Raw genomic sequence first — 24,391 nt, 5'->3', positions numbered from 1 at the left:
ACTGTATCACATGACTATAAAGGAACACTGAACAAAAGAAAATTCATCTGAAAGAAGGGTATTTATTTTTTGCTTTTAGAAGCACTACTGTGCCACACCTCCTACCTATTCATCCATCTTCTTCACTGGCAATCAGCAGCATGTGGCATAAAGATAACTTATTGGTATCCAATGGCAAATGACAATTTAAATATTGTATATATCTAGATTATACTGTAATCAGAACACTCCAAACTGTAAGATTTTAGGATGTTAAACAAGGTAATTTAAACTTTCATTTCCAGGAGCATAACTAACAAAGTATTTTCTGATTCTCTTACTAAACAACTATTAAACAAAACTGGTAAAATATCTTCATAAATGTATTTATAGGTTAGCATGAAAGTAAGGAATTCTGGCCAAAATACCAGTGCAGATGGGAAACCAGCAGAGGAAAAAAGAAATTGCCTTTCATTCTGAGGGCATTTGGCCAACCAGGTAACCTGGTGTATTTATTTTTATGATCCCCTGAGAGAGGGGTGTTGAGGACAAAGCCCAGAGTTCTCCAAGGTAGAGTCTAACAGAAACCATACCAAGGATCAGATCAAGAAGGCAGAGGAGTAGGACATGGGGACCACCTTCTCAGACAAATACATCAAAAATACATCTACATGTGGAATTATTTACAGAGAACATCTACTGAACATTGGAAGAAGACTTCAGACTTTCTAAAGGGCGAGAAAATCTTCATGTAACTAAGCAGGACAAAAGAAGAAAGGAAAGAGAGAGAGAGAGAGGAACTGGGATGGAACCTGAGTACCCAGGAGCAAACTGTGACAGAGGAAAAGTTTCTGCACATTGCGAAGTTCCCTCATTGGTGGTGAAATCAACTGGGACAAAGGGGGAGCTTTGGAGCCTCAGAAGAGGGTGCAGCAACTGGTTTGCAAGGGCAAAGTGGAAAGACACCTTCAGACAGCAGGTGCCACCTGGCAGACCCCAGCCTCAGACACTCACCCTCTGGGGCAGGTGGAGCGAGGCTTGGGCTTTGGAGGTTAGACCCCAGGAGAGGAGCAGGGCAGGCTGAGCAGAGACAGCCTGAGGTGGGGAGGGTGCGGTGCACCACTACAGAGCAAGTGTGGGAAGAAGCCTGGGACTGACAGAGGTGAGGCACCACTGCTGGTGGCCCAAGAGACGAGAAGCGGGACCATCAGAAAACTTCCTTCTCTGAGTTCATGCTCTGAGGCAGCGGAGCACCGCCTACACGGGGGGTTCAGGGATGGGCATGAGCTACCACTGTCATCTTGGACTCCAGAGATGGGCACGGGCTGCTATTACTGAGGATCCTGTGAGAGGTGGCTGGTCGTGGCCCCAACTTCCTGGGAGCATGTGTGGGCAGCACATCTGCACACTGCAATATCCAGTACACACTAAGGAAAGATATGACAAGCATCCAAACAAAAAGCAGCCCTCATGCCAAAAATATATCAAATCCATACAAGCTATGCAAGGACGCTCCCACATATTAATAGCCCTCCAAGAGAGGAGAGTGAAAAAGTTGGCTTAAAACTCAACATTCAAAAAACTAAAATCATGGCATCCAGTACCACCACTTCATGGCAAATAGATGGGGAAACAAGGCAAACAATGACAGACTTTATTTTTGGGGGCTCCAAAATCACAGCAAATGGTGACTGCAGCCATGAAAATAAAAGATGCTTGGTGCTTGGAAGGAAAGCTATGCCCAACCTAAACAGCATAATAAAAAGCAGAGATATTATTTTGCCAACAAAGTTCCGTCTAGTCAAGGCTGTGGTTTTTCCAGTAGTCATGTATTGGATGTGAAAGCTGGACTACAAAGAACCTGAGGGCCAAAGAATTGATGCTTTTGAACTGTGATGTTGGAGAAGAGTCTTGAAAGTCCCTCGTACAGCAAGGAGATCCAATCAGTGAATCCTAAAGGAAATCAGTCCTGAATATTCATTGGAAGGACTGATGCTGAAGCTGAAGCTTCAACACTTTGGCCACCTGATGTGAAGAAGTGCCTCACTGGAAAAGACCCTGATGCTGGGGAAGATTGAAGGCAGAAAGAGAAGGGGACGACAGAGGATGAGACGGTTGGACGGCATCATTGACTCAGTGGACATGAGTTTGAGAAAACTCTGAGAGTTGGTGATAGACAGGGAAGCCTGTCGTGCTGCAGTCCATGGGGTCACAAAGAGTCAGACATGACTGAGTGACTGAACTGAACCAAACCAACAGAAATGTAAACTATTGTAAAAAGGAACTAAACCTGTAAGGAAGAGTCAAGAAAAATTAGAAAATTCATTTGCTGAGACAAAGGCTGAACTAACTGCAATGCATTGCAGAATGAATAATGCTGAAGAGCCAATAAGTGAACTAGAATAAAGAATAATGGAAATAATCTGGTCAAAACAGCCAACAGCTAAAAAAAAAACGAAAGAAAGCAATATGAGACCTATGAAACAATATAAAGTATGCCCATCGACACATAACAGGGATTCCAAAAGGAGAAGAAAGAGAAAAGAGGATTGAAAACGTATTTCAAGAAACTATGGCTAAAAACTTCCCAAACTTAAAGGCGGAAACAGATATCCAGATACAGGAAACAGACAGGGTTCTAAACAAGATGAACCCAAACAAACCTATACCAAGAAATATTATTTTAAAAATGGCAAAAGTTAAAGAGAGGATTTTTAAGGCAGCAAGAGAAAAACAAAGAGTTAATGACAAGGGAACTCCTAAAAGACTATCAGCTGATTTCTCCACAGAAATGTTATAGCCCAGAAGGAAGTGGCAAAATATATTCAAAGTCTCAAAAGGGAAAACTCTGCAACCTAGAATACTCTACCCAGTAATATAACCATTTAGAATAGGAGAAGAGAGAAAAAATTTCTCAGATAAGCAAAAACTAAAAGAATACAGCAATACTAAACCTATCCTAAAAGAAATATTGAAAGTAAAAGTGAAGTCGCTCAGTCGTGTCTGACTCTGTGGCCCCATGGACTGCAGCCCACCAGAAACCAGTCCATGGAATTTTCCAGGCAAGAGTACCGGAGTGGGTTGCCATTTCCTTCTCCAGGGGATCCTCCTGACCCAGGGATCAAACCTGGGTCTCTAGCATTGCAGGCAGACGCTCTTACCGTCTGAGCCACCAGGAAATATTGAAAGGTCTTCTCTAAATAGAAAAGAAGCAAATAGATATAGGTAGGAGGAAATCACAATTGAAAAGGAAACCACTTAAGCCACTGTACATACAGATTAAAAAAAAAAAAAAACCTATTCATGAAAGCAATGATAAACATAATGAACAGCAAAAGGATAAACATGAAGATATAAAAAAAGATATAAAATCATAAAATATGTGGAAGAAGACTAAGAGAATGTAGTTTTTTTTTTTCTACGAATGTTTACCTATGTGAGTATTAAAGCAAGCAGATATAGGAAACAGTTAACATACTTGAAAAAGAGAGCAACTACAAATTAAAAACATATAAAAATTCACAAAAACCAAAAAGAGAACGAAAACATAAAATTTTCATCAAACCAGAGAGAGGAAAAAAGAAATACAGTCAACTGGAAAACAAGGTTTAAAATGGCAGTAAATACTTCTGTATTGATAATTACCTTAAATGACAATGGACTGAATACTCCAATCAAAAGACAGAGTAAAAGATAGGATAAAAGAAAAAAAGAGCCTCTCACATTAGGACAAAGGACACACAGACTGAAAGTGAGGGGATGGAAGAAGGTATTTCATGCAAACAGAAATGACAAAAGGCAGGAGTCACAATACTCATATCAAACAAAATAGACTTTAATGAAGGCCATTTAAAAAGATTAAAAAGGACATCATATGATGATAAAAGGATCAATACAAGAAGAGGATTTTACACTCGTTAACATATATACACCCAATATAGGAGCACCCAAATATGTAAGACAAATACTAACACGACACAAAGGCAGAAACTGATAGGGATACAACAGGAAGAGACTTTAATACCTCATTCATATCAGGGGACACATCCTCCAGAAAGAAAACCAAGAAGGCAACAGAGATCTCATATGATGCAATAAAACATATTCAAGTGATATTTTCAGGACACTGCAGGCAAAAAAACCCCGGATACACGTTCTTTACCAACTGAGCTATGAGGGAATGAGGAAATCAAAAAGGAAATAGAAAGTGTAAACAAAATTGACAAACCACTGGCCACACTCACCAAGAAAAATAGAGAACCCAATTAAATAAAGTAAGAAACAAAAAGGAAGTCTCAACTGATACCATAGAAATACAAAACACTGTAAGAGAATACTATGAACAATTATATGCCAATAAATTCAACAACCCAGAAAAAAGGGATAAGTGTTCAGAAACATACAGTCCACCAAAATTCAATCAAGAAGAAACTGATAATTTGAACAGACAATCATTAGAAATGAAATAGAATCTGTAAATAAATAGAAGAAAAACACTCCCTACAAACACAAGTGCAGGACCTGATGGCTTCACTGGTTAATTCTACCAAACATACAAAGAACTTAAACCCATGTTTCTTAAGTTCTTCCGGAAGAATGGAGAGGAAGGAACATTCCCAAATACATCCTATGGAGCCACCGTCACTGTGACACCAAAGCCAGACAAAGGCACCACCAAAAGAGAAAATGAAAAGCCTGCATCTTTGATGAATATGTATGCAAAAATTCTCAACAAAGTATTAATAAAGCAAATGCAACAACACATAAAATAAAAAACCATACACCACAACCAAGCTGGATTCATCCTAGGGTCACAAGAAGTCGTCAACATATGCAAACCAATCAATGTGATACGCCACATTAACAAAAGACAAAAACCACATATCATCTCAATAGATGCAAAAAAAGCATTTGACAAAATTCAGTTATCAATTCACGATAAAACTCTTACCAAAGTGGTATAGAGGGAACATTTGCGTTAGTTGCTCAGTCATATCCAACTCTGCAATACCACGGACTGTCGCCCACCAGGCTCCTCTGTCCATGGAATTCTCCAAGCAAGAATACTGGAGTGGGTTGCCATTGCCTTCTCCAGGGGGCCTTCCCAACCTCAGGGTTGAACCCAGGTCTACTGCACTGCAGGCAAATTCTTTATCATCTGAATCACCTGGGAAGCCCAGAGGGAACATATCTCAACATAATAAAAGCCATTTATGACAAACCCACACAAAGGCAAAAAACTGAAAGTCTTCTTGTTAACATCTGAAACAAGACAAAGACGTCCACTCTTATCTTCTTCGACAGTATTAGAAGTCCTAGACAACAAACAAAATGAAAAACTCTACTCAGCTATCCTTGCTTAAATGGGATAGTAAAGATATTTTAAAAAGGAAATAAATGGAAAAAAAACAGGAAAATATTTAAAGGGAAAGCTGCTAACTATATTAATGGCAAATTAAACAGATTTTAAGACAGAAAGTCTCAAAAGATGAAGAATTCAGTATATAACAATAACGAGTTCATTACTGTCCTATAAATATATAAAGGAAAGATGGGCAGAACAAAGGTAATTAACAAATCTACATAAAGAAAGGGATAGTGTAATATGCTTTTCTCAGTAATAGTAAAAATAACTAGTAACCTTGCACTAATGGACAAATAAAGAACAGCGTACACACAACAGCAGAATACTCATTCTTTCAACCAAACAGGTAACAATTACACGAGCTCAGTATGTAAGCCTCAACAAATTTCAAAGGATTGGGAACATAAAGATCACCTTATCTATTTTTTACCACATTACTATCAAAATGAAGATCAATACTAAAATATAACAAGAAGATCACTACATTAGAATCTGAAACAGTTTTTAATTTGAGCTCAAAAACAAAATGAAGAAAACATTCACAACTGAAAAGTAGAAAAATACTATACCAAAATTTGGGAGATGGAACTAAAGCAGTACTGATAGGCAGATTTTTACCCTTCACTACTTACATCAGGGAAAAAACAAGACTGAAAATGAGTACAATATCCATTTCAGGAAAAGAGAAGAACAAAAGAAACCAAAAGTTTAAAGACAAATTAGTAAAGGGAAGAGTAAACATGAATGAAATATAAAACCGTGATGTGAGACAGAAACAACAATGCAAAAAGTTAAACTCATTAAAAAAAGACGAATAAAATTGACAAATCAATTTTTTCCAAATCATGAAAAAAAATTAATGAAAGAGGGGAAAACAACTACAGAAGATACTTAGATAATATATTTTATATATGAAAAGACATAATACAAACATAATAAAGTTACATAAGAACATATTATTTAGCCAAATAAAATTAAAAGCTAAGATGAAAATATTTTTTAGAAAACTATAAATTACCATGATGACTCAAGAATAGAAAAAAATAATTCATTGCTGCTGCTGCTAAGTCGCTTCAGTCCTGTCCGTCTATGTGCGACCCCACAGATGGCAGCCCACCAGGCTCCCCCGTCCCTGGGATTCTCCAGGCAAGAACACTGGAGTGGGTTGCCATTTCCTTCTCCAATGCATGAAAGTGAAAAGTGAAAGTGAAGTCGCTCAGTCATGTCCTGACTCTTCCCGACCCCACGGAGTACAACCTACCAGGCTCCTCCGTCCATGGGGTTTTCCAGGCAAGAGTACTGGAGTGGGTTGCCATTGCCTTCTTCGAAATAATTCTTAAATCAATAGGCCCAGATGATTTTATCAGTAACTTTATTCAAACATCCAATCAACTAATATTTCACAAGCAAAACACAGATGTTAGAGAAGCAAGTCTACCAATGCAAAAACCATGACTATGTTGAATTTATTCTAAGAATGCAAAATAGAGTGAACATTAGGAAATTAACTGACTTTCCAATTAAAATAATGTGATCAATTCAATACATGCTGATAAGATTCATTTGCTAGTTATAATTAAAAGAACATGAAATCAGGAACAACAAGGAATACCCCTAAACAAGTAAATCATATCTTTCAAAGTCCTACAAGTATCTCATTTCACTCCAGCCACACTATCATTTTTCTGTTCCTCAGCAACAACAAATCTAATTTTGCCTGAGATCTTCGGCACAAACTATTCCATTGCCTGGAATAATCTACTCCCAGTTCTTACGGTTCTCATTCAGTTCTCACTTCCCAATAGGCTTTCCTGAACATACAACAGGAATAAATAAATCACCACCTCCCTCAAACCCTGCCAAGACCTACAATGAACTAAATCTGATGGAAATTCTTTGTCTTTATTTTGCTCCACCTGTCAGCAGCATTGGACAGGTCAACAGCATCGGACTCCTTGAGTGCTTTCCAGGTACCGCATTCTTCTCACTCACTAGCATTCTTCCCAGTTTCCTTTCCCCATATTCAGCTTCTAAATGCAGCAGTACAACAGAATCTAGTTCTTACAGACATCCTTCCTACATCTGCATCTTCTCCCATGGAGATTTCAACCACCCTACCAACAACTCCCCATGTGTATGATCTTTGGCCCAGACTTCTCTAATAATGGGGGGGGGGGGATAAAACTAACTGCCCATTCAACATTTCAATTTAAGTAAAATGAAGACACAAAACTGAATGAGATTTAGCTCATCATAGACCTTGGCAATATTTCTACCTGAATGTCTATATAAGCATCTCAAACTTTACTCTGTATTTTACTGACCCTTAAAAGCATCTGTTTTTGTTGCTGTTCTTTTCCATCTTCACATTTCTGAAACTAGGCTGCACAAACTGGAAGTTGCATTTTACAAAGGTGGCATCTTAATTCGATGAAATATGGTTTACTCCAAAATAACCTTCTGATCTTACCCTAAAACCTCCAGATGCAGGTTTCATTACCCCAGTTAAGAGAAACTTCACTCTTAAGGATGCCAGACACCTATATTGGTACACTTCCTCTTCGATGCGCTTCTCTCTTTCATATTCTGTATTCAATTTGTGAGCAAATTTTAGACTATTTTACTTTCTCCTAGAAATATTACATTAGAAGCTTCACTGATTTCCTTGCTTTTGCCTGTTTTCTCACAGTCTATTTTTCACAGAGCAACCTAAATGATGTGATTAAAATTTAAGCTATTAAATTATGTCAACCCTCTGCTCAAATTCTGATGGCTTCACAGCTTATTCAAAACAAATGCAAATTCCTTACACTGGTTTACAAAGCCTAATGAGTCAGCTCCCTTATATTTTCAGAACTTATCTTTTACTTCTCCTATTTAACACAACCCAGTGACACTGTGTACCACTTCGGGGTCTTAGCATTTACAGATTCCTCTACATGAAATGCAGTACTTGGGTGCCATCTCAAAAACGACAAAATGATCTCTGTTTGTTTATAAGGCAAACCATTCAACATCACAGTAACCAAGTCTATGTCCCAGCCACTAATGCCAAAAAAGCTGAATGGTTCCCTTCTAGTAGTAACACCAAAAGAAAACAAAGGTCCTTTTCATCACAGGGGACTGGAATGCAAAAGCAGGAAGTCAAGAGATACCTGAAGTCAATGTATGGCAAAAACCACTACAATATTGTAAAGTAGCCTCCAATTAAAATAAATTAATTAATTTTTTAGAGAGAGAGAGATACCTGGAGTAACAGGCAAGGTTGGCATTAAGAGTAGAGAATGAAGCGGGCAAAGACTAACGAGAGTTCTGCCAAGAGAAGGCGCTGGTCACAGCAAACATCCCCTGCTAACAGCACAAGAGACGCTGCTACACATGGACGTCACCAGATGGTCAACACTGAAATCAGACTAACTGCATTCTTTGCAAAGATGGAGAAGTTCTATACAGTCAGCAAAAACAAGACTGGGAGCTTGACTGTGGTTCAGATCATGAGTTCCTTATTGCAAAATTCAGACTTAAATTGAAGAAAGTAGGGAAAACGACTAGGCCATTCAGGTACTGCTGCTGCTAAGTCACTTCAGTTGTGTCTGACTCTGTGCGACCACAAAGATGGCAGCCCACCAGGCTCCGCCATCCCTGGGATTCTCCAGGCAAGAACACTGGTACAACCTACATCAAATTCCTTATGATTATACACTGGAGGTGACAAATGGATTCAAGGGATTAGATGTGATAGACAAAGTGCCTGAAGAACTACAGACATATATTCGAAATATTATACAGGAGGCAGTGACCAAAACCATCCCCAAGAAAAAGGCAAAATGGTTGTCTGAGGAGACCTTACAAATAGCTGAGAAAAGAAGAGAAGCAAAAAGTAAAGGAGAAAAGGAAAGATATACCCATCTGAATGCAGAGTTCCAAAGAATAGCAAAGAGAGAAAAGAAAGCCTTCCTCAGTGATCAATGCAAAGAAATAGAAGATAACAACAGAAAGGGAAGCCTAAAGATCTCTTCAAGAAAATTATATATACACCAAGGGAACATTTCATGCAAAGATAAGCACAATAAAGAACAGAAATGGTATGGACCTAACAGAAGCAGAAGATATTAAGAAGAAGTGACAAGAAAACACAGAAGAACTAAAGGTCTCAATGACACAGATAACCACGACAGTGTGATAACTCATGTAGACAGAGCCAGACATTCTGGAGTGTGAAGTCAAGTGGGCCTTTGGAAGCAATACTAAGAACAGGCGAGTTAAAGTGATGGAATTGCAGCTGAGTTATTTCAAATTCTAAAAAATGATGCTGTGAAAGTGCTTTACTCAATATGCCAGCAAATTTGGAAAACTCAGCAGCGGCCCCAAGAATGGAAAAAGTCAGTTTTCATTCCAATCCCAATAAAGGGCAATTCCAAAGAATGTTCAAACTACCATACAGCTGCACTCATTTCATATGCTAGCAAGGTAATGCTCAAAATCGTTCAAGCTAGGCTTCAACAGTATGTGAACCAAGAACTTTCAGATGTAAAATCTGGATTTAGAAAAGGCAGAAGAACCAGAGATCAAATTGCCAATATCCGCTGGATCATACAAAAAAGAAGGGAATTCCAGAAAAACATCTACTTCTGCCTCACTGACTACACTAAAGCCTTTGACTGTGTGAATCACAATAAACTGTGGAAAATTCTTAAAGAAATGGAAATACCAGACCACTGTACCTGCCTCCTGAAAAATCTGTATGCAGGTCCAGAAGCAACAGTTAGAGCTGGATATGGAACAATGGACTCGTTCAAAACTGGGAAAGAAGTAGGTCAAGGCTGTATATTATCACCCTGCTTATTTAACCTACATACAGAGTGTATCAAGCAAAATGCCAGGCTGTATGAAGCGCAAGCTGGAATCAAGATTGCCGGGAGAAATATCAATAACCTCAGATATGCAGATGACACCACCCTTGTGGCAGAAAGCAAAGAGGAACTAAAGAGCCTCTTGATGAAAGTGAAAGAGGACAGTGAAAAAGTTGTTAAAACTCAACATTCAAAAAACTAAGATCATGGCATCTGGTCCATCACTTCATGGCAAACATATGGGGAAACAATGGAAACAGTGACAGACTGTATTTTCTTGGGCTCCAAAATCACTGCAAATGGTGATTGCAGCCGCGAAATTAAAAGATGCTTGTTCCTTGGAAGAAAAGGTATGACCAACCTAGATAGTATTAAAAAGCAGAGACATCACTTTGCCAAGATACATATAGTCAAAGCTATGGTTTTTCCAGTAGTCATGTATGGATATGAGAGTTGGACCATAAACAAGGCTGACAGCTAAAGAATTGATGCTATGGTCTGTGGTGTTGTAGAAGACTCTTGAGAGTCCTTTGAACAGCAAGGAGATCCAACCAGTCCATTCTAAACGAAATCAGTCCTCAATAATCACTGGAAGGACTGATCCTAAAGCTGAAGCTCCAATTCTTTGGCCACCCGATGTGAAGAGCCAACTCATTACGAAAGACCCTGATGCTAGCAAAAACTGAAGTCAGGAGGAGAAGGGGATGACAGAGGACAAAATGTCTGGATGGCATCACTGACTCAATGGACATAAGTTCGAGCAAGCTCTAGGAGATCATGAAGGACAGGGAAGCCTGGTGTGCTGCAGTACACAGGGTCGCAAAGAGTCAGACATGGCTGAGCGACTAAACAACAACAATATATTCCAAGACGGCAGAAAGCTGTTCCCCCCAAAAAAGAATGCTGTATCCCTCAATGTACTAAGAAATATTTGAAAAATGACTGCATAAATGCATGTCAGAGACCATTTATTCTACCCACCATTCCCTTCAATGAATACGACCAGTCAGTGCCCCCATTCAACAGCAATGACAGTTCTGACGACTGATAATCAGCCATTTTTGGCTTGGTATTCTCAAAGCCACAAGGACCCTGATGGAACAAAAGAGCACAACATAATCATGTTGAGTGTGTGGAGAGGAAATCCTCCCTTGTGCCAGACCTGGTCGGAGAAGGCAATGGCAAGCCACTCCAGTACTCTTGCCTAGAAAATCCCATGGACGGAGGAGCCTGGTAGGCTGCAGTCCATGGGGTCACTACGAGTCAGACATGACTGAGCGACTTCACTGTCACACACTGGAGAAGGAAATGGTAACCCACTCCAGTGTTCTTGCCTGGAGAATCCCAGGGACGGGGGAGTCTGGTGGGCTGCCGTCTATGGGGTCACACAGAGTCGGACACGACTGAAGTGACTTAGCAGCAGCAGCAGCAGCCAGACCTCGTAACAGAACTCTGGTTAATAGTCACTGGTTAGATTGTTAGAGCAAGTAGCTACTGAACACCAGAACAGTTAACCTTTGAGCTTCCCTGCTGGCTCAGATGGTAAAGTGTCTGCCTACAATGCGGAAGACCTGGGTTCAATCCCTAGGACGGGAAGATCCCCTGGAGAAGGAAATGGCAACCCACTCCAGTACACTTGCCTGGAAAACCCCATGGACAGAGAACTACAGTCCATGGGATTGCAAAGAGTCAGACATGACTGAGCAACTTTCACTTAGAAAACAAGAAGACAACTGGGCTTTGGTGACAGAGTAAAAAGTCAGGGGTGCTGAAGACCAAAAGCCATCCTTAATGGACTTCTGAAACTTAAATGTTAATACTCCCTCTGAGTTTTATAAATATACTTGGTTTAGTATACTTTTTCAGTTTCAGTATCTAGGAAACCATCATGATCAATGCTAACCTAGGAGTATCTTTGTAATTACAGCCATAGCTCAGATACATTGCAGGTTTGGTTCCAGAGAACTGCAATAAAGTAAACATTGCAATAAAGTGTACTGCATCAATTTTTTGGTTTCCCAGTACAAATGAAAGTTATGTTTATACTATACTGTAGTCTAAAAGTGTGCAAAAGCATTATATCTAAAAAAATAACCTACCTTAGTAAAAATATTTTATTTCTAAAAAATGCTAACCATCATTTAACAATGCAGGGTTGCATCAAAACTTTAATTTGTATAAACACATCTGCAAAGCAAATGAAACAAGGTATGCTTGTGTTTTTTAAACTGAGATATAATTCACAAATCATAGAATCTAATTTCAGAATATTTTTATCACTCAAAAGAAGAGCCCATACCTGTTAAACCAGTCACTTCTCATTCTTTCCTCCACTCAAACCCCAGCAACCACTAATCTATTTTTTGTCTCATGAATTTACTTATTCTGGACATTTCATATAACTGGATGGAGAAGGAATGGCAACCCACTCCAGTGTTCTTGCCTGGAGAATCCCAGGGACGGGGGAGCCTGGTGGGCTGCCGTCTATGGGGTCGCAGAGAGTCAGACACGACTGAAGTGACTTAGCAGCAGCAGCATATAAATGGAATCACACAATATTCAATCTTTTGTGTCTAGTTTCCTCACCAAGCATCATCTTTGCAAGGTTTACCCATGTTACAGGATCTATCAGTACTTCAGTCCTTTGCATGGCTCAATAATGTGTTATGGTATGGATATATCACAATTTGTTTAGCCATTTTTCAGGCAATGGACATCTGAGTTATTCATAATTTTCATCATTAAAATTAGGAAAAAGCTACTTTATGCCAGTGAGCAATCATTCTCTAGAACAGTGACTGGACCAAAGAATACTTGTATTTAAAATTTAATACATACAGCAGAATAGGATATAGTGCCTATACTGCCACAATAGAGCATGACGGGATTCTCTTTTCTGTAACTTCATATGATTGAACTTTAAATTTTTCTAAGCTGAGAGGAAAATAATCATCTTGATTTCCTTTGTAACTAGTGAGATGTAGTTTTTTTAAAATATACTTATAATTTATATTACTTTGTATTAAACTTCTTTGCTTACTTCCTATTGTTGTTTATAATTTTTACTAACTTAATGAGATATTGAAATCTTAGTAATTTTAAGACATGTACATATTATCTGTGCTGAAAATGTTTCCTTCCATCTGTCACTCACTTTTTATTATGGCACCATTATTTTGGGCTGAATTTTTATGGAGCCTAAATTTCCTATTTTTTTTTCTTTTCCAGGCAAGGTTTTCGAGGGCTCATGCTGCAGCATGAGGGAGTGAAAACATGAGTCTGGTACCCATGCACTCCAAAAGAGGAGTTGTTTGGGTCCTTAAAACAGGTAACAACAGGGGCAGGTTATGTGGGTTGGGCAGGAGGTATAGCTTAGATAATCTGCCCGCCACCCTGCCCACCACCTTGGTGGTGCTGTGTGCAAGAATCACACACAGTACCCTGCTTTTGCTACTGGTACTTGTCGGTTTATGGCTTTTTCTGTATCTTATTGTTTATAATTGTAAAAACTTCCGTGTGTGCAGTTATTTTCAGTCCCTTATAGTTTCTCTGTATTCTGTTGCTTCAGGGGATATTTGCCTATGTTCAAGTATTCTGAGAAACAGTCCCAGGTCCCAGCCTATATTAAGTGAAGACCTGCTATCCTCAGCCTACCTTATCACACGGTTGGGCAGAGGCCAAGCAGTTCCGGGCATCAAAACAGCCTTCTCTTCCTTAGAGTGCCTTCTATCTTCCTTTATATGGTTATTGGCTATCCTGTTTTACTGAGAAAGATCTTTCCCTTTCCTGAAATTTAAAATATTCTACACCATTTTTCTATTCTTTTTAAACATACATATTTTTTCACTCAGTCTTTAACAAATCAAGATTTTACTTATGTACAGGGCTACCTGATAAAGCTCTAAATTTATCTGTTTTAAACAACTAACAGCCAATTATTTCAACTCAGTTTGAGTAATTTATGTGCTAGGCTGTGTCCAACAAACTATTTGTGAACCCATGGACTGCAGCCTGCCAGTCTCCTCTGTCCATGCAATTTTCCAGGCAAGAACACAGGGGTGGTTTGCCATTTCCTTCTTCAGGGGATCTTCCTAACCGACGAATTGAACCCGCATCTCTTACATCTCCTGCCCTAGCAGGTGGATTCTTTACTACTCTGCCACTTTGGAAAGGAACCTGAAATGTTAGGCCTAGGAATCAAGGTAAATTCAGTTCAGTCGCTCAGTTGTGTCCGACTCTCCGCGACCCCATGAATCACAGCACGCCAGGCCTCCCTGTCCATCACCAACTCCCAGAGTTCACTCAAACTCATACCCACAGAGTGGGTGATGCCATCCAGCCATCTCATTCTCTGTCGTCCCCTTCTCCTCCCGCCCGCAACCTTTCCCAACATCAGAGTCTTTTCCAGTGAGTCAACTCGTCGCATGAGGTGGCCAAAGTATTGCAGTTTCAGCTTTAGCATCAGTCCTTCCAATGAACACCCAGGATTGATCTCCTTTAGAATGGACGGGTTGGCTCTCCTTGTAGTACAAGGGACTCTCTCAAGAGTCTTCTCCAACACCACAGTTCAAAAGCATCAATTCTTCGGCACTCAGCTTTCTTCACAGTCCAACTCTCACATCCATACATGACCACAGGAAAAACCACAGCCTTGACTAGACGGACCTTTGATGGCAAAGTAATGTCTCTGCTTTTTAATATACTATCAAGGTTGGTCATAACTTTCCTTCCAAGGAGTAAGCGTCTTTTAATTTCATGGCTTCAATCAGCATCTGCAGTGATTTTGGAGCCCAAAAAAAATAAAGTCTGACACTGTTTCCACTGTCTCCCCATCTATTTCCCATGAAGTGATGGGACCAGATGCCATGATCTTCGTTTTCTGAATGTTGAACTTCAAGCCAACCTTTTCACTCTCCTCTTTCACTTTCATCAAGAGGCTTTTTAGTTCCTCTTCACTTTCTGCCATAAGGGTAGTGTCATCTGCATATCTGAGGTTATTGATATTTCTCCTGGCAATCTTGATTCCAGCTTGTGCTTCTGCCAGCCCAGCATTCCTCATGATGTACTCTGCATATAAGTTAAATAAGCAAGGTGACAATATACAGTCTTGACGTACTCCTTTTCCTATTTGGAAGTGGTCAAACAGGAGATCGCAAGAGTGAACATAGACATTCTAGGAATCAGTGAATTAAAATTGACTGGAATGGGTGAATTTAACTCAGATGACCATTATATCTACTACTTTGGCAGGAATCCCTTAGAAGAAATGGAGTAGCCATCATGGTCAACGAAAGAGTCCGAAATGCAGTACTTGGATGCAATCTTAAAAACGACAGAATGATTTCTGTTCGTTTCCAAGGCAAACCATTCAATATTACAGTAATCCAGGCCTATGCCCCAACCAGTAACGCTGAAGAAGCTGAACGGTTCTTTGAAGACCTACAAGACCTTTTAGAACTAACACCCAAAAAAGATGTCCTTTTCATTATAGGGGACTGGAATGCAAAAGTAGGAAGTCAAGAAACACCTGGAGTAACAGGCAAATTTGGCCTTGGAGCACGGAATGAAGCAGGGCAAAGGCTAATAAGAGTTTTGTCAAGAGAACGCACTGGTCATATCAAACACCCTCTTCCAACAACACAAGAGAAGACTCTACACATGGACATCACCAGATGGCCAACACCGAAATCAGATTGATTATATTCTTTGCAGCCAAAGATGGAGAAGCTCTATATAGTTAGCAAAAACAAGACCTGGAGCTGACTGTGGCTCAGATCATGAACTCCTTATTGCCAAATTCAGACTTAAATTGAAGAAAGTAGGGAAAACCACTAGACCATTCAGATATGGTCAATCAAATCCCTTATGATTATACAGTGCAAGTGAGAAATAGATTTAAGGGATTAGATCTGACAGATAGAGTTCCTGATGAACTCTGGACAGAGGTTCCTGACACTGTACAGGAGACAGGGACCAAGACCATCCCCATGGAAAAGAAATGCAAAAGAGCGAAATGGCTGTCTGAGGAGGCCTTACAAATAGCTGTAAAAGAAGAGAAGCGAAGAGCAAAGGAGAAAAGGAAAGATATAAGCATCTGAATGCAGAGTTCCAAAGAATAGCAAGGAGAGATAAGAAAGCCTTCCTCAGCGATCAATGCAAAGAAATAGAGGAAAACAACAGAATAGGAAAAACAAGAGATCTTTTCAAGAAAATTAGAGATATCAAGGGAACATTTCATGCAAAGATGGGCTCAATAAAGGACAGAAATGGTATGGACTTAACAGAAGCAGAAGATATTAAGAGGTGGCAAGAATACACAGAAGAACTGTACAAAAAGATCTTCACGACCAAGATAGTCACGATAACGTGATCACTGACCTAGAGCCAGACATCTTGGAATGTGAAGTCAAGTGGGCCTTAGAAAGCATCACTACGAACAAAGCTAGTGGAGGTGATGGAATTCCAGTTGAGCTATTTCAAATCTTGAAAGATGATGCTGTGAAAGTGCTGCACTCAATATGCCAGCAAATTTGGAAAACTCAGCAGTGGTCACAGGACTGGAAAAGGTCAGTCTTCATTCCAATCCCAAAGAAAGGGAATGCCAAAGAATGCCCAAACTACTGCACAATTGCACTCATCTCACACGCTAGTAAAGTCATGCTCAAAGTTCTCCAAGCCAGGCTTCAGCAATATGTGAACCAAGAACTCTCAGATGTTCAAGCAGGTTTCAGAAAAGGCAGAGGCACCAGAGATCAAATTGCCAACATCCGCTGGATCATGGCGAAAGCAAGAGAGTTCCAGAAAAACATCTATTTCTGCTTCACTGACTATGCCAAAGCCTTTGACTGTGTGGATCACAATAAACTGTGGAAAATTCTGAAAGAGATGGGAATACCAGACAACCTGACCTGCCTCTTGAGAAACCTGTATGCAGGTCAGGAAGCAACAGTCAGAACTGTACATGGAACAACAGACTGGTTCCAAGGTAAATTAGAAGTGGTCAAACAGGAGATGGCAAGAGTGAACACTGACATTTTAGGAATCAGTGAACTAAAGTGGACTGGAATGGGTGAATTTAACTGAGATGACCATTATATCTACTACTGTGGATAAGAATTCCTTAGAAGACATGGAGTAGCCATCATAGTCAACGAGAGTCCGAAATGCAGTATTTGGATGCAATCTCAAAAACGACAGAATGATCTCTGTTCATTTCCAAGGCAAACCATTCAATATCACAGTAATCCAAGTCTATGACCTAACCGATAATGCTGAAGAAGCTGAAGTTGAATGGTTCTATGAAGACCTACAAGACCTTCTAGAACTAATACCCAAAAAAGATTCCTTTTTATTTTAGGGAACTGGAATGCAAAAGGAGGAAGTTAAGACATACCTGGAGTAAAAGGCAAATTCGGCCTTGGAGTACAAAATGGAGCAAGGAAAAGGTAACAGTTTTGCCAAGAGAACGCACTGGTCAGAGCAAACGCCCTCTTCCAACAACACAAGAGAAGACTCTACACGTGGACGTTACCAGATGGTCAATATCGAAATCAAACGGTTTATATTCTTTGCAGCCAAAGATAGAGAAGCTCTAAACAGTCAGCAAAAAGAAGACCGGGAACTGACTGTGGCTCAGATCATGAACTCCTTAGTGCCAAATTCAGACCTAAATTGAAGAAAGTAGGGAAAACCACTAGACCATTCAGGTATGAACTAAATCAAATCCCTTACGATTATACAGTAGAAGTGACAAGTAAATTCAAGATTAGATATGATAGACAGAGGGCCTGAAGAACTATGGACGGAGGTTCGTGACACTGTACAGGAGGCAGTGATCAAGACCATCCCAAAGAAAAAGAAATGCAAAAAGGTAAAATGGTTGTCTGAGGAGGCCTTACAAATAGCTGAGAAAAGAAGAGATGCTAAAGGCAAAGGAGAAAAGGAAAGATAATTCCATTTGAACGCAGAGTTCCAAAGAACAGCATGGAGAGATAAGAAAGCCTTCCTCAGTGATCAATGCAAACAAATAGAGGAAAACAATAGAATGGGAAAGACTAGAGATCTCTTCAAGAAAATTGGAGATACCAAGGGAACATTTCATGCAAAGATGGGCACAATAAAGGACAGAAATGGTATGGACCTAACAGAAGCAGAAGATATTAAAAAGAGGTGGCAAGAAAACACAGAACTATACAAAAACAATCTTCACGACCCAGATAAACATTATGGTGTGATCACAAACCTAGAGCTACACATCCTGGAATGTGAAGTTAAGCGGGCCTTAGAAAGCATCACTACGAACAAAATTACTGGAGGTGATGGAATTCCACTTGAACTATTTCAAATCCTAAAAGATGATTCTGTTAAAAGTACTGCACTCAATATGCCAGCAAATTTGGAAAACGCATCAGTGGCCACAGGACTGGAAAAGGTCAGTTTTTATTCCAATCCCAAAGAAAGGCAATGCCAAAGAATGTTCAAACTACTGCACAATTGCACTCATCTCACACACTAGCAAAGTAATGCTAAAAATTCTCCAAGCCAGGTTTCAATAGTACATGAACCATGAACTTGCAGATGTTCAAGCTGGATTTAGAAAAGGCAGGGGAATCAGAGATCAAATTGCCAACATCCACTGGATCATCAAAAAAGCAAGAGAATTCCAGAAGAACATCTACTTCTGCTTTATTGATTATGCCAAAGTCTTTGACTGTGTAGATCACAACAAACTGGAAAATGCTTGACTAGATGGGAATAGCAGACCACCTTACCTGCCTCCTGTGAAACCTGTATGCAGGTCAAGAAGCAACAGTTAAAACCAGACATGAAACAACGGACTTGGTTCAAAATTGGGAAAGGAGTACGTCAGGGCTGTATATTGTCACACTGCTTATTTAACTTACATGCAGAGTTTATCATGTGAAATGCCAGGCTGGATGAAGCACAAGCTGGAGTTAAGATTTCCGGTAGAAGTATCAATAACCTGAAATATGTGGATGATACTTATGGCAAAAAGCGAAGAACTAAACAGCCTCTTGATAAAAGTGAAAGAGGAAAGTGAAAAAGCTGTCTTAAAACTCAACATTCAGAAAACTAAGATCGTGGCATCTGGTCCCATCACTTCATGGCAAATAGATGAGGAAACAATGAAAACAGTGACATAGTTTATTTTCTTGGGCTCCAAAATCACTGCAGATGGTGACTGCAGCCATGAAATTAAAAGATGTCTGCTCCTTGGAAGAAAAGCTATGACCAACCTAGACAGCACATTAAAAAGCAGAGACATTACTTGATGACAAAGGTCCAGCTAGTCAAAGTTCCAGTTTTTCCAGTCGTTATGTATGGATGTGAGAGTTGGACTATAAAGAAAGCTGAGCGCCAAAGAATTGATGCTTTTGAACTGTGGTATTGGAGAAGAGTCTTGAGAGTCCCTTGGACTGCAAGGAGATCCAACCAGTGAATCCTAAAGGAAATCAGTCCTGAATATTCATTGGAAGGACGATGATAAAGCTGAAACTCCAATACTTTGGCCACCTGATGTGAAGAAGTCACTCACTGGAAAAGACCTTACGCTGGGGAAGACTGAAGGAAGGAAGAGAAGGGGACAACAGAGGATGAGATGGTTGGATGGCATCACCGACTCAATTGACATGAGTTGAGCAAGCTCCGGGAGTTCCTGATGGACAGGGAAGCCTGATGTACTCCATCCATGGGGTTGCAAAGAGTCAGACATGACTCAGCAACTGAACTTAACTAAACCTGGGAGAATGAAAGTCACTCAGTTGTGTCTGACTCTTTGTGACCCCATGGACTATACAGTCTATGGAATTCTCCAGGCCAGGATACTGGAGTGGGGAGCCATTCCCTTCTCCAGGGGATCGTCCCAATCCAGGGGTCGAACCCAGGTCTCCCGCCCTGCAGGTGAATTCTTTACCAGCTGAGCCACCTGGGAAGCCTGCAGTAATTTATACCCAAATTTATACCCCATGCTTACATAGCCACCTTTACAAACCTACCTTACATACCAACTCTCAATAAAATAAACTCTTATATATGTTTAGAACTGTTACTATTTTCTTCATTCTATTCCTCTAATTTTTCTGTACTAATACCATACTATTAACAGCTTTATTAACTTGACAGCTACATGTAAAAAAATGAAATCAGAACGTTCTCTAACACCACTCACAAAAATAAACTCAAGATGGATTAAAGACCTGAACGTAAGGCTGGATATTATAAAACTCTTAGAGGAAAGGAAAACATAGGCAGAACACCCTTTGACATAAATCACAGCATTATCTACAGTAATGAAAATAAAAGCAAAAATAAACAAATGGGACCTATTTAACTTGAAAGCTTCTGCAAAGCAAAGCAAACTATAAACAAGACGAAAAGACAATCCTCAGAATGGGAATTGCAAATGAAGCAGCTGACAAGGGATGAATTTCCAAAATATACAAATGCTCATGCAGCTCAATATCAAAAACAAACCCAAGCAAACAACAGACAGAAGACTTAAAGACATTTCTCTAAAGAAGGCATACAGATGATCTTAACAAACACATTTGAAAAGATGCTCAACATCACTAATTGTTAGAGAAATGCAAATCAAAACTATAATGAGGTATCACTTCACACTAGTCAAAATGGCCATCATCAAAAAACTCTAAAACAATAAATGCTAGAGAGGTGTGGAGAAAAGGAAAAACTCCTGTACTATTGGTGGGAATGCAAATTGGTACAGCCACTACAAAGAACAGTATGGAGATTCCCTAAGAAACAAAACACAGAATTACCATATGATTTACACTATTTAAAAGAGCCAAGAAATGGAAGCAACCTAAATGTCCATCAACAGAGACATGTATAAAGAAGGTGTGGTACACATATACAATGGAGTATTACTCAGCCATTAAAAAGAATGAAATAATGTCATCTGCAGCAACATGATGGACCTAGAAATGATCATACTAAGTGAGGTAACTCAGAGAAAAATAAATATCATATGTTAACACATATGTGTGGAATCTTTAAAAAAAAAAAAAGTGATACAAATGAACTTATTTGCAAAACAGAAACAGACTCAGATTTCCAAAGCAGATTTGAGGTCACCAGGTGAGGACATGTGGGGGAAAGGGATAAATTAGGAGTTTGGGATTAAAATATACACACTACTATATATAAAATAATCAACAGAGATCTCCTATATTGCACAGGAAACTCTACTCAATATTCTGCAATAACCTATATAGGAAAAGAATCTGAAAATGAATAGATATATGTAAAACTGAATCACTTAGCTGCAGTGATGGAACAAACACAACATCATACATTAAGCTTTACTGTTCACTTTAACATCTGTTACACAAATGCTTTTTCAAAACCTCTTGGATTTCTGGCACATTTATTCCTCCAGATGAACTTTATAATCAACTTATAAACTGCTGAGACTCTCACTGGAATTATATCAAATTTACGCATTAGTGTGGAAATGACTGACATGCTGATGATGATTGCAATTTTATATTTTTAGAACATAATAAGCTTCCCCATTTATTCAGACCTTAGTTTTATATCCTTCAGTAAAATACCACCATTATATTTTAGTAAGTTGAACATAATCTCTTAACTGTTTCCTTACATGTGGGCCTCTTTCTCTACATAAATTTTAAAATTTTCCAACAATTTTTGAATAAAAAGATAATTTCTTTATATCCCATAAAATGACAGGGCTATTAGGTATTTTTAAGAGCTATTTCAGCTATGCAAATTCAATAACTTTCTATTAACATTCCAAAAAATGATCTAAAAATCATCTAAAGAATGCACATATTGTGCACACGCTTTTTATGTATTAAAAACAAAGTATATACATGAAGGATATACTGCTTTCATCTTGGAGAGGAACTCTCATCCATCAGAAATCACTGCCAAGAGCGGTAGACTTAGAATATCTAGGTTAAGGGAAAAGAAATACTATAATGAATTATTGATTTCTGCCATAAGGGAGGGAACAGAAAATGGTGACATAAATGCCAAGTTTTTGCCATACAAGAAATTCACCAAACTATTAACAAAGGTTGTTTCCAGAAGTGGAATTGTCAAGAGGACCTTCATTTTCATCTTTTTATAACCTTAGATTAAGCTTTTTTTCTAACAATCAAGTATTTTGCTTTCAAAAATTAGAAAAACATAAAAGAATTTCCCTGCTGGTTCAGTGGTTAAAAATCTGCCTTCCAATGCAAGGGATGCAGGTTTGATCCCTGGTCAGGGGACTAAGAACCCACATGTTGCAGAGCAACTAAGCCAGTGCACAACTAGGGAGCCAGAGCCACAAATAGAGAGACTGTGTATCGCAGTTACTAAAGCTCTAGAGCCTGCATGTCACCACCAGAAAGAAGCCTGCATGCCTTAACAATGATCCTGTGGGTGCAACCGAGATGCAGCCAAATAAATAAATATTTCTGAAAGATAAAAAAAAAAAAGCTTAAGTTTGTAAAAATACTGCAACTGAATAATGAATATTTAATAGTGGTATATATCTCCCATAAATTTCTAATTTTTCCAGAAAAAAGTTCTTACAATTCAGGTTTTAAAAGATGCATTAAAGAAAAAAGAAACTTACTTTGCTGGATGAAGTAGTCCTTAAGTATTATTTCTAATATTAATGTCATAATATAGTATTATACCACCAATGCTTTAGAAGCTGAAGTTGAACAATTCTATTAAGACCTCTAAGACCTTCTAGAACTAACCAAAAAAAGATGTCCTTTTCATCACAGGGTACTGGAATGCAAGAGTAGGAAGTCAAGAGATACCTAAAGTAACAGGCAAGTTTGGCCTTGGAGTACAAAATGAAACAGGGCAAAGGCTAACAGTTTTCTCAAGAGAACACACTGGACATAGCAAACACCCTCTTATAAAAACACAAGCGATGACACTACATACACACATCACCAAATGGTCAATACTGAAATAAGACTGATCATATTCTTTGCAGTCAAAGATGGTGAAACTCTATACAGTCGGTAAAACCAAGACCTGGAGCTGTGGCTCAGATAATCAGCTCCTCGTTGCAAAACTCAGGCTTAACTTGAAGAAAGTAGGAAAAACCACTAGGCCATTCAGGTATGACCTAATTCAAATTCCTTTCAATCATACAGTAGAGGTGATGAACAGATTCAAGAGATTAGATCTGGTAGCCAGTGTCTGAAGAACTATGGACAGAGGTCCATAACCTTGTACATGAAGCAGTGACCAAAACCACCCCAAAGAAAAAGAAACCCAAGAAGGCAAAATGGTTGTGTAAGGAGGCTTTACACATAGCTGAGAAAAGAAGCAAATAGCAAGGGCAAAAGGGAAAGACATACCCAACCAAATGCAGAGTTCCAGAAAATAGAAGAGATAAGAAGGCCTGATGATATAAGATATCAGGGGAACACTTCATGCAAAAATGAGCATGATAAAGGACAGAAACAGTAAGGACCTAACAGAAGCAGAACAGGTTAAAAAGAGGTGGAAAGAATACACAGAAGAACTATGCAAAACGGTCTTAATGATCCAGATAACAAAGATGGTATGGTCACTCACCAAGAGCTTGACATCCTAGAGTGAAGTCAAGTGGGCCTTAGGAAGCTTTACTACAAACAAGGTTAGTGAAGGGAATAGAATTCCAGCTGAGCTATTTAAAATCCTAAAAGATGATGCTGTAGAAGGCTGTACTCAGTATGTCAGCAAATTTGGAAAACTCAGCAGTGGTCAGAGTACTGGAAAAGGTCAGTTTTCATTCCAATCCCAGAGAAGGACAGTGTCAATCTACAAACTATTGTATAATCATGCACACTTTGCATGCTAGTATGGTTATACTGAAAATCCTTCAAGCTTGGCTTCAACAGTATGTGAACTAAGAACTTCCAGATGTACAAGTGGGTTTAGAGAAGGCAGAGGAAACAGAGATGAAACCGCCAACATTCATTGGATCACAGAGAAGCCAATTTCCAGAAAAAAATCTACTTCTGCTTCATTGACTATAGTAAAGCCTTTGACTGTGTGGATCACAACAAACTAGAAAATCTTAAAGAGATGGGAATACCGCCTTACCTGCCTCCTGAGAAACCTGTATGCTGGTCAAGAAGCAACCTTTAGAACCAGTTAGAACCTTTCATGGACTGGTTAAAACTTGTAAAATGAG

The 24,391-nt window shown here is 39.2% G+C and overlaps 1 protein-coding gene across 2 annotated transcripts in view; it reads right to left on the bottom strand.

Annotated features, from left to right (window-relative positions):
• Positions 1 to 24,391, bottom strand: part of SMC5 (structural maintenance of chromosomes 5) — a 108,756-nt gene that overhangs the window by 69,728 nt on the left and 14,637 nt on the right. The gene's annotated exons all lie outside the window — the stretch shown is intronic.

The sequence above is a fragment of the Moschus berezovskii genome, chromosome 7 (genome assembly GCF_049115385.1).
Source record: "Moschus berezovskii isolate FMDL1 chromosome 7, NW_MosBer_1.0, whole genome shotgun sequence".
NCBI lineage: Eukaryota > Metazoa > Chordata > Mammalia > Artiodactyla > Moschidae > Moschus > Moschus berezovskii.
Note: the sequence above shows the minus strand (reverse complement) of the source record. Positions and strands in the feature narration are given on the sequence as shown.